We start from the raw sequence: 10,977 nt of genomic DNA on the forward strand, positions 1-10,977 counted from the left end.
CACGGAAGATAATCATTGCATACCATTGAGTGAATACAGAAGGCTGTAGATGTTACATTTTTCATGGTCCCCTTATATTTGTAAGATTACATGTGTAAGTAAATGTGTGTGAAATTATACATATGTAATTATATTTTGCATATATGTATGTGTGTGGTACACACAGAGAAAGAGAGAGATTTCAGGATAAATGTTTATGATAATGTTAACCAGAGTTATTTTAGGGTTATAAGATTTAGGTACATTTTATTTTTTTCTCTATGTTGATTTTTTTATATTGGTTGGATATCTTTATTAAAGCAATCAAATTTAAATGAATTTTAAAATATTTCAAGAGGCAGAGAAAGAAAAAGAGAGCGCTCTGGTTCACTCTACAAATATATACAATGATGGTACTGGGCCAGGGCTCAAACCAGGACCTGGGAACTCAGTCCATGTTTCCCACACAGGTGGTAGGGACCAAATTACTTGAGCCATCAGGTGCTGCATTAGCAGGAAGTTGGAATTGAGAATCCAGAGCCAGGAATTGACCCTAGGTACTCTCATGTGATATGTCAGCCTCTCAAACACTAAGCTTAACACCCATCTCTAAAGCAACACAATTTAAAGGGTAAGATTATCCTGAGTAACTCTAGGCTTCAGTAGCATGGCCAATGGGTTGAAGCAAATGTTCATATTAAAACACAGACATGGGCCGGCGCCATGGCTCAATAGGCTAACCCTCTGCCTGCGGCGCTGGCACACTGGGTTCTAGTACCGGTCGGGGCGCTGGATTCTGTCCCGGTTGCCCCTCTTCCAGTCCAGCTCTCTGCTGTGGCCAGGGAGTGCAGTGGAAGATGGCCCAAGTGCTTGGGCCCTGCACCCCGTGGGAGACTAGGAGAAGCACCTGGGTCCTGCCATCGGTTCAGCGTGGTGCGCCGGCCGCAGTGCACCAGCTGCAGAGGCCATTGGGGGGTGAACCAACGGCAAAGGGAAGAACTTTCTCTCTGTCTTTCTTTCACTGTCCACTCTACCTGTCAAAAAAAAAAAAAAAAAAAAAACAAAAAACAAACAAAAAAAAAAACATGGACATGGAAAAAAAATGGGCACGGCATATGGAGATCCCAGCAGGGGACCTTTATCTGGAAAAAGAGATGAGGGGAAGAACTGGCATCTAGTGTGAAATAATGCATTTTTCTACAGTGTACAAACCATCCAGGTTTTAAGATTTATTCATTTATTTGAAAGGCAGAGTTATAGCGAGGAGGTAGTAGAGGGGCAAGAGAGAGAGAAAGATATCTTTCATTCACTGGTTTACTCCCCAAATGGCGAAATGGCTGAGGCTGGGCTGGTCCAAAGCCAGGAGCCAGAAGCTTCTTCTGGGTCTCCCACACGGGTTTCAGGGGCCTAAGGACTTGGGCCATCTTCTACTGCTTTCCCAGGTGCATTAGTACAGAGCTGGATTGGAAGTGGAGCAGCCAGGACTGCCCATATGGGATGCCAGCACCACAGGCAGTGGCTACACCTGCTATGCCACAATGATGGCCCCTCAGGTTTTATTTCTAAGGACATGTCCACCAAAGGATAAAAGAAATCCAAAGTTTGTATTTCACAAGGTGATACATACTCTAGGTCCCAAACCTTAAGAGCTTCAACCGCACTATAAATACTGAAATGTGTAAAAATCACCTTCATGAACCTCCTTGTGACTCAGGTCTGGCCAGTCAGAATCAAGTAGAAGTGGCTAGGTGGAACTTTCTTCCAAAACACACTTGTCAAAGTCCCCCTCCCACCCACTTCTCTCTGCTTTTCTCTTTGTCTTTCCTCTGTCTAATCGCCCATCACACAGACTCAATCCTGGCAGGGACGAAAGCCACCTGGTAATCACAAGAAAAATCATCTATACACCAAGAGGGCCTGCTAGCATCCTTAGCATCCACCAGCCCGGGCTGTCACCCTTTGGGTATTTCAGCACAGGAGGAATATAAGGCCCAGCTGCTGAATCCCCTATTTAGCGTTCTTTCAGGAAAATGCAGCCGCGGAGGCAGTCTTACACAATAGATGCAATGACACTTTTTTAACCTGACTTTACTTAGTCATAGTCGGTGATGATCTCACCTAAGCAAGAGGTAAAAATTAACTTTTGCCAAATTAATTTTAGAAGAAATCAAAGAGTACAATTTTGAGTACCAGGAAAATCATTACCTTTCATCATAGCACACAGGGCTATGTGTCCTATATACAAATAATTGCTGTATCAATCAAATCCATTTCTATTTGTCTCGCAAACCCTTCTTGGCAAAGTCTTGCTAAGCCAGTTCCAGTTTGATGCTCAGTCCAGAATACTCATAATGACTTTTCTCATGCAGTTCTCTGAAATTAGCTACACTGCTTTCAAATTTAATCCACATCGACATAAGAATAACACAACCACAAACACATTTACTTAAATCGGTTTGTACATTTCCAGTGTGCACACCTCCCACACAGGCATTCATCACCTACTGTGTAATGCCTCCGTTCTCGCTTTCTTTCTGAATAGCCTTAGTGATAGAGCATATTTTACAAAGCTGCACAGAAATCTTCTGTGATTCTTCCATGATTGAGTGCTGTTGATCTGTACCAAGTAAACGGCTTTTAGAGTAAAACTCTGTAGGAAATGTGTATAATAAACTCGAATCCTCATTAATCATTTGCAAGCCATTCCCTTCCCTACATTTATTAATCCTTGAAAGATTTTCAGAGAATGGTTCTGTTCCAATGCTCTTTGTGCGCCATCTGTTCCAGCACATTCCTTATATGCTTACTAGGTTTTCACAGATGCCACTTTTTAAATCAGCAAATCTCCTCGGGAGCATCATCTGGGTCCCTCACCCCTCCTCCAGGGAGTCCCTCTTCATCGCAGTAATGCCAGCGTCAGAGCAGATGTTCATGACCGTCTGGCATACTTCCCTGCCTTGGGAGGGCCCCTGAATACAAATTCTGGGATAGAAAAGAAAAGCCCTTTGCATTAAGCTGTTTTCTGCTCTTCGTTTCTCTCTGTACCACAGGCCAAGCTCAGCAGCCTCATCTTCTCTTTCGATGGCCTGATCAGGGAGGAAATCTTTGCTCAGAGCAGAGGGAGCATAAACGGACACCCGCAGACAAAGCCCAGGAGACGGCATTGGAAAGCTCTAGAAATCTACATGCCAAGTGGTGTCAGATTATACAAGATTAAATTTCTAAAGGTCAAGCGGGGCTGCTCCTCCATGAGAAACACGCCAGCCTCTTGTTGGGCCAGGAGAGAGCATATGTTTCTGGAAGGTATGTGACATACAGTTGGGGCAACCTACGATACAGTATAATACAGAGGACAGAATTTCCCCAAAATGACATCAGTGAGGGCGATTAGTTTGAATAACCAATCTCAATTCTGTCTTAAATGCTAGTAATCTGATACTTGATTTTTTTCAACAATTTATTTATTTGAAAGACAGAGAGGGAGAGGGAAAGAGAATCTAAGAGCCATGAACTTCACCCAGGTCTCCCACGTGGGTGGCAGGAACTGTAAGACTTGGGCCATTATCTGCTGCCTCCCAGGTGCATCAGCTGAAACCAGATGGAAAGCATGGAGTAGCTGGAACTCGAACCATGCACTCCAATATAGGACGCAGCCATGCCAAGCAGCCACATAACCTATTGCATCACAGTGCCTGCCCTAGAATATCACATTTCAACTATTCAAAAATATTCCCTATCTTCAACTTCCATGTGGTTACAACTTCAAAGAGGAAAATACATGCAGAGCGGATTAATCAATGCCAACTTAGGGAGACAGGCTCTAGCCTGCAGCTAGGATGTGATTCTAGGTAGGGGCTAAGTCACCTATTTCTGGAACCTTGGGCCAATCACATGACCTCTTCAACACCTTGGTTTCTTTATCCCTACACTAAGTAGTTGGGCCAGGTCACTCCCAGTTTGAAAATAACACAGTGCTTGTACGGGTAGATATACCCTCTTGATGTCAAACTGGCTGGCATCCATTTCCAAAAGGACATGACAGATGGCAAGATCTGTCGCTTAAGCTGGGGGAAAATGCACATATTGAAAGATGATCTGTGTGTGTTTAGGAGGAAAAATCAGCGAGGATCAGAAACCAAAATGAAGGTCTTTAAGTGCAGGGGCACATTGTTTGGGACTACATATTCATCTGGCCACTACAGGCGAGAGGGGAGGCCAGGGCCAGTGTGGCAGGAAGAGCATTCTGGAGCCAGCTCTCTCAGCCAATCACTGAGCGACATGAGCCTGGAAATCCACATCTCTAGTTCCAGGTTCTTCATCTTCTAAAGAGGGAATGGACATGCATGGATGTGCTGTGGGAAAGCAGTGCACTCTCCAGACTGAAGCCAGATAACACAACATCAGTAAGAAGCCTGTGTGGTGACAGCGCCCCCTCCTCTCCATCACTGATGTCCCTTCCCAAGCTCACAGACTATTTTGGTCAGCATGAGTTTCAACAAAGACACTTTACATTCGATATTTTGCTCCCATGCATTCCCCATTTCACCTATGTCAAGACAGGCAAATCTAAACAAGGAAGTGAACAAATTGTTCAATTATTGGAAGAAATTGACCAAACTTGGGAGCTTTAGGGAAAAAAAGTAAAATCAACCTACTTGTCTTTCTTTCATTGAAAATTGGAGGGATTCTTGGTATTTTATATAATTTCGTTGTCTTGGCTTAGGTATTAATTGTCCAGATGTTCCTCTGAGCCTCCTACTTAACAACTGTAATCTTAGCCATTACTGACAGGAAAGTCAAAGGCCTTAACAGAAATGTTCCTTCCCAAGAAAACGCCAAAGTTTCCCTCCTGCTCTTTCCTCCCCACCTGCTTCCCATCTTGCCGTTCGGGGAAAGATCTGGGAAAATTTGAAAAGAGGCTTGAACAATCTTGCTGTTCTCACCATTTGCTTTAATTTCTCTGTTACTGGTGCTCTTTCCCCAAGCCACGCTGACTCTGTTCTGAAATGCCGCCATCCCCAACACACTCAGACCCCTCCTCCTGTTGAGGATGATCATCCATCCTGTTCATTATTTCATCAAAATTACCTTCTACCTGTCTCCTTCCATTTTCAGATTTGAGGGACAGGATTATTCTGGCAAACTCATTTGAGTAAGACACAAATAATACCTTAACGCTGCCCTGGTCAATATGATGGCCATTAGCCACATGTGACTAAATTTAAGTACAAATTACAAGAAAATAAAATTTTAAGTGTAATTTCACTCTGCGGTGACACTTGGTTACATTCTAAGCCATAAGAACATTTCTATTTACATGAAAATATTGATTGGTCAGTGCTGCCTTAACATAAAGGAATTACTTTCAATGGTGGACTGTGAATGCAAACACCATCTCTGGGCTGAGAAACTCCACAGGTGCTCAAAGGGAGCATATTGTGTATTGTAGGCGGCTGGATGAAAGATGGCAATCTTTTGATGAGTACCCATTATATGCTAGGGTTTGGACGTGGGCCAAGTAAATATGAAGTATATGAAGTAGAGGGTGTTCACTCTTCATTTCAGCAAGGAATGTCCCAGTGACCCATTCTACACAAGAATTTCAACCAATTACAACAAAAAACAGAGACCTAAAAAAGGCTAATTTGTCTAAAAGTTTGACACCAGAACATGAGATTGGATCTATTTGCATTCTTGTGTTCATTCTACTCTGTCATGCTGCCTATAAACCTCCATCACCAGGGAAAAGAAGGTAGGACTCTATGGCACTGTTCCTCAAAACTGACTAGTTTTCTGTTCTTCAAAGATCACGTTAGAATTTCTGGCCCTTCCATTCCTTAGCCCACGGGCTTTGAAGCAGCAGCTGCCACCTTTTCTAGGAAGCTACTAGTCCTCCCCCCTCCAGCTGCCGATGTGAAGGTGATTATCTCAGAGGAAATGTCCCAGATTTCCTGGTTCTAAGGGCTACACAGAAATGAATTATTCTGTAAAATGACCAAGACTACATCCAGGACAAATGCAATCTTACTAGATTGAATGAGCATGTTCCTCCCTAGTGACAAGTTCCAGACAGGATTTTGAACCCAGAACCTGATGAACAGCAGAAAGATAATCCCAACCAGAGCAACCTTATTGAGGAAAGATGAAAGCTTTTACGGGTTAGCCGATGCCCTCTCGTTGTTATCCATCTTGGCATCACCCAGATGTCAGAGTAGTGGCAGCGAGACTTTGGCTAATGTCCCTAGGTGTATTGTGAGAACCAAGCTTCCCATGAGCCCTTTGGACATCCCAGAGGAGGTCACGGTAAAGCTCTGCTGTTCCAATGACATGCATACATACACACACCAGTCATCACGACACCATCAGGCAGCTGGCCTCTACTTCTGCATATTTCCCTCACACAGTCTTCACTGTGCAGCCTGAGTTCTAGCCCAAGCAACCCGCCAACCAGTGTGTGCCCAGGCTCTGTGGGGTCAAGATCCACCCAACGGCTGGCCAGCTGCACCTCCAAGCTTCAGGCAACTCCAAGAGCCCAGCCAAGATGAGTCCTAATTTCCCACCTGACCTTGCCCTTGGTCTTTGAAAGCTCTTTGAATTTTAGTTTAAAGGAGTCATTATAGCAAGAATATGCTATAAAGTAGTAGAAGAAAAGGCAAGAAAAAAAGTGCATGAGGGGTTGTGCCAATGTAGAGCAATAGATAGTTTTAACTTTCTGAGATATGGATGTGGGAGGTAGAACAGAGAGACCTTGGACCTCCTAGCACTTCCCTTAAAGTGGTAGACTCTCTACCCTGTGCTAGGGACCATACAGAGACTTACCCCTGAGGCTTTTAGTAGCTAGGGTAACACAGATGAATAATTAATAGGAAGTTATTTAAGGCAACAAGGTAATATAACTTTCACCCACCAAACAAATACTACTAACGACTTTCTAGCTAAGCTACCGTGAACCAGACTTTGAAGTTCTCTGCACAACACTCTTCCCATCCACCAAGCAGGAGTCGTGGGAACAGCCCCTCTGCTCTAGGGGTAGTGGGAGCAGTACCACAGCATGGGATCTGGGCATTCTAGTTACTACTAATAGCGCATGAAGTATGAGTATTCTGTTCTGTTTTCAAATTTTTCTCAAGTGCACTTCTGTAATTTTTATATTGAAAAATGTAATTTGCTCTTGTTTCCAACAAGTGCCTCATGTTGTAAATGAGTGTAGCATCGTAAATGAGAACACAAGAAGTAGCAGCTCAACCCACGTGGAGAAACACAGATGTCAGAGAAGGGTCACCAAGAGAGGAGCTCCATGTGTGAGCCGACTTCTGAAGACCAGGACGCAGGGACAAGAAAGGGGAATTCACAACAAATGGAACATCAGGCAGACTCAGAATCTTACTAATTGAAAGGCAGTGGGAGACAAAAGGCCATCCAGTGCTCCTTTCCACCCCATGCAGATATTCTCTGAAGCCTACCTTGCAGGTTTTTTAAAAAAGATTTATTTATTTGAAAGGTTGAGTATCAGAGAGAGAAAGAGAGAAAAATTTTGATCTTCCATCTGCTAGTTCACTCTCCAAATGGACACAAAGGCCAGAGCTGGCCTAATCTGAAGCCAGGAACCAAGAGTTTCTTTCAGGTCTGCCATGTGGGTGCAGGGGCCCAAGCACTTGGGCCATCTTCTAGTGCTTTCCCAGGCCATAGCAGAGAGCTGGATTGGAATTGGAACAGCCAGGACTCGAACTGGCACCCATATAGGATGCTGGCACTGCAGGCAATGGCTTAACCTGCTATGCCACAGCACCGGCCTCTCTACTGCTTCTTAAATGCATTCGGAGAGAAGGTACACCACACTTTAGGTACCAACCCATTCCACTGTTAGAATAGGTTTTCTGGGTTTGAGTCCCAGCTCTGTCCCTGATTTCAGCTACTTGCTAACGTGCACCCTGGGAGGTAGCAGGTGACAGACAGCTCAAGTGGTTGAATCCATCATGTACATGGGAGACGTGGATTGAATTCCAGGATCCCAGCCACAACTTGATTCAACCCAAGTCACTGAAGGCACTGGGGGCATGAACCAGCAGATGGGAGTACACTCTCTCTCTCAAATAAAAAATACTTTAAAAAATATGAAGTGTTTCCATACAAGGATACTCACTCACTATTTTACTCCCAGACATGAAATCATAAACTCCAAGCAACACGCACACACCAGCAAACAGTCACTCCAGTGACATCTATTAAGGCCATGGAATCTTAGTTAACTGCACAGCTGTGGCACTTGCACTTAGCTTTGAGATAGCTTACAAACATTCCTTACTCCACAGTTTTTAGAAGACTGGGGAGCACTTCAGTAAGAAGTTATATATGATTTCCATGGAAAGAGAAACAGTTAAAACTATGAAAGTAGTGCCAGTTTTACTTTTTATAATAGTATCATTTGTTCTTAAGAGATAGGGAACAGATGCAACACATGACAAATGTCATGATAATGCTCAGTACTATATAAAGGAGAGACAATAGAAAAATGGCCAACTGTGTGGCCTGAGAACTCAACAAGAGAATAGGAGAAATCCATTTAGCAACTCAAAGGCTAAGCCTAGTAGGCAGCTTTACCGTAAGCCCGTAGGTCTAAGGTCTATTGGAGGATCAACAACTCAGTAAATACAACATTTGCAGGTGCAGACGACTCCACAGCTACTGTAACCTGTCTCCATAACTCTGCAGTAGAGTTAAGACTGAACTACCTGATAAGGCAAGCACTACACATCTGTCCAGAAAAGATGGATCAGTCAGTTAATGGCTTGAGAATTCTGGATAAAACATTGTCAAGTTGCATCCCTCCTTCACAAAATTTACATTGAAAATTTTCAACTGGCCGGCGCCGTGGCTCACTAGGCTAATCCTCCACCTTGAGGCGCCGGCACACTGGGTTCTAGTCCCGGTCAGGGCGGCGGATTCTGTCCCGGTTGTCCCCTTCCAGGCCAGCTCTCTGCTGAGGCCAGGGAGTGCAGTGGAGGATGGCCCAAGTGCTTGGGCCCTGCACCCCATGGGAGACAGGATAAGTACCTGGCTCCTGCCATCAGATCAGTGTGGTGCGCCGGCTGCAGCGCGCCGGCCGTGGCGGCCATTGGAGGGTGAACCAACAGTAAAAGGAAGACCTTTCTCTCTCTCTCTCTCTCTCTCTCTCTCTCTCTCACTGTCCACTCTGCCTGTCAAAAAAAAAATTAAAAAAAATTTTCAACCAAGAATAAGCTTAGAAAAAAATATTTTCAATCCATGTTACAAGAATCTGTTTCCACTATACATTAATCTCCCCACAAATCACTAAAAACACCAATTCATTAGAAAAATTAGGCAAAATATAGGAACAGTTTCCAGAAAATATTATAGCTCTTAATCACATGAAAACATTGAAACATTAATAAGAGAAATGTAAATTAACATCAGTTCACATGTTTTCACCTAGCAAAGTGGCAGAGTTCAGAAAGTTTGATGACATTTCCATCACTGATGGTGTCATAAATTGGTAAAGGTTTACTCAGCACTGTCCATCAAAATTACAAGCGCATCATTTTTGATTTATTTTTTAAAATACTTATTTATTTGAAAGGCAGAGTTACAGAAAGAGGTAGAGCCAGAGAGAGGTCTTCTATCAGCTAGTTAGTGATGGCCACAATAGCTGGAATTGGGCCGATCTGAAACCAAGCATTTTTCCAGGTCTCCCACGCAGGTGCAGGGGCCCAAGGACTTGGGCCATCTTTTACTACTTTCCCAGGTCATAGCAAAGAGCTGAATTGGAAGTGGCACAGCCGGGACTTGAAGCGGTGCCCATATGGGATACCAGAATTGCAGTGGGCAGCTTCACCTGCTATGCCAGAGTACAGCCCCCGTCTTTGACACACTTATTCCACCTCTAACAATTTATCCTTCACACATCTCAAACCCAAGTAATGTATACGATGTACAAGGTTATTTACTGCTCCATTTGTTTATAAAAACAAAGTTAGGAAACAACCTGAGTGTCTATCACTATCAGGCTGCTAAGTGGCTATTTTCAAAATGAGGCAAATACTTATGGCAAGTACGAAGACATCTCTAAGATATATGGTTACTGGAGAAGGTATGTAGCATTCCACGAATTGAATTATAGAGAGCCATACAGACGATGGACGGAGGCAGGCAGGCAGGCAGGCTGTGTGTGTGTGTGTGTGTGTGTGGAGCACTTCCCGAAGGATCTCCAAATGGGAGTAACACGAGCTGCTTCCTTCAAGGCACACCTGACAGCTGGAGGTAAACGGCAGAACCCGGATCAACTTTCCACTATAATGTGCTTTTTGATACATTCAAACATGTATTATCTATCCAAAAGAAATTACATCAAAAAACCAGTTCCTGGCTATCACCCAGACCCTGAGCTCCTTCGGTGTTACCACTGCAACTCCACCTTGTTCGTGTCTCCAGCATTAGCACAGTGCCTTGGGCACGGAAAGGGGATTTTTTTTTTTTTTTAGAAGTCATGTTTTACAGGATGAAGATGACGCTTCCCTTGAACTCTGGCCACCTTTAAATGGGGTCCGATACAGGAGGGCACAGGCCCCTAGAAATGTTCACCTGCCATCTTGAGATTCTCCCTTGAAGTAGGCCTTCCCCCTTGCAGGGCAGGGGAGAAGAGACAGAAGCTGACACTGACACGAAGTACCTGCCTGGACTCCTGAGAGGTGTACCTCAGCACTCACTTGACAAATGCCAAGACGCGAGTGCAGGGGAAGGAAGTCACTCCAGATCGCACAGGACCTAAGCAAACAGTTGCCCTGAGAGGGAAGGAACCGGTGAGGAAGTCGGCTGCGGGTGTCCGCTGCTGTCTGCGGTGGCCACTCCGAGGGCAGAGGCTGCAGTCTCAGGGATTCCACACATAGACGCAGGCATGCACACGCCACCGCGGACTGCGTTCAGCTCACCCACCACACACAGCCCGAGCACCCCCGAAGGCCAAGGTTGACCGACATTTTT

The 10,977-nt window shown here is 44.5% G+C and overlaps 1 long non-coding RNA gene and 1 pseudogene across 1 annotated transcript in view; one reads left to right on the plus strand and one right to left on the minus strand.

Moving 5' to 3' along the window:
- The window catches only part of LOC149128739 (uncharacterized), a 36,637-nt gene that overhangs the window by 11,725 nt on the left and 13,935 nt on the right, over nt 1-10,977 (minus strand). The window lies entirely within an intron of this gene.
- Nucleotides 5,905-6,531, plus strand: LOC127493728 (casein kinase II subunit beta-like; annotated as a pseudogene).

Source organism: Oryctolagus cuniculus, chromosome 1 (assembly GCF_051225735.1).
Source record: "Oryctolagus cuniculus isolate XC-2025 breed Fujian yellow rabbit chromosome 1, ASM5122573v1, whole genome shotgun sequence".
In the NCBI taxonomy this organism is placed as follows: Eukaryota; Metazoa; Chordata; class Mammalia; order Lagomorpha; family Leporidae; genus Oryctolagus; species Oryctolagus cuniculus.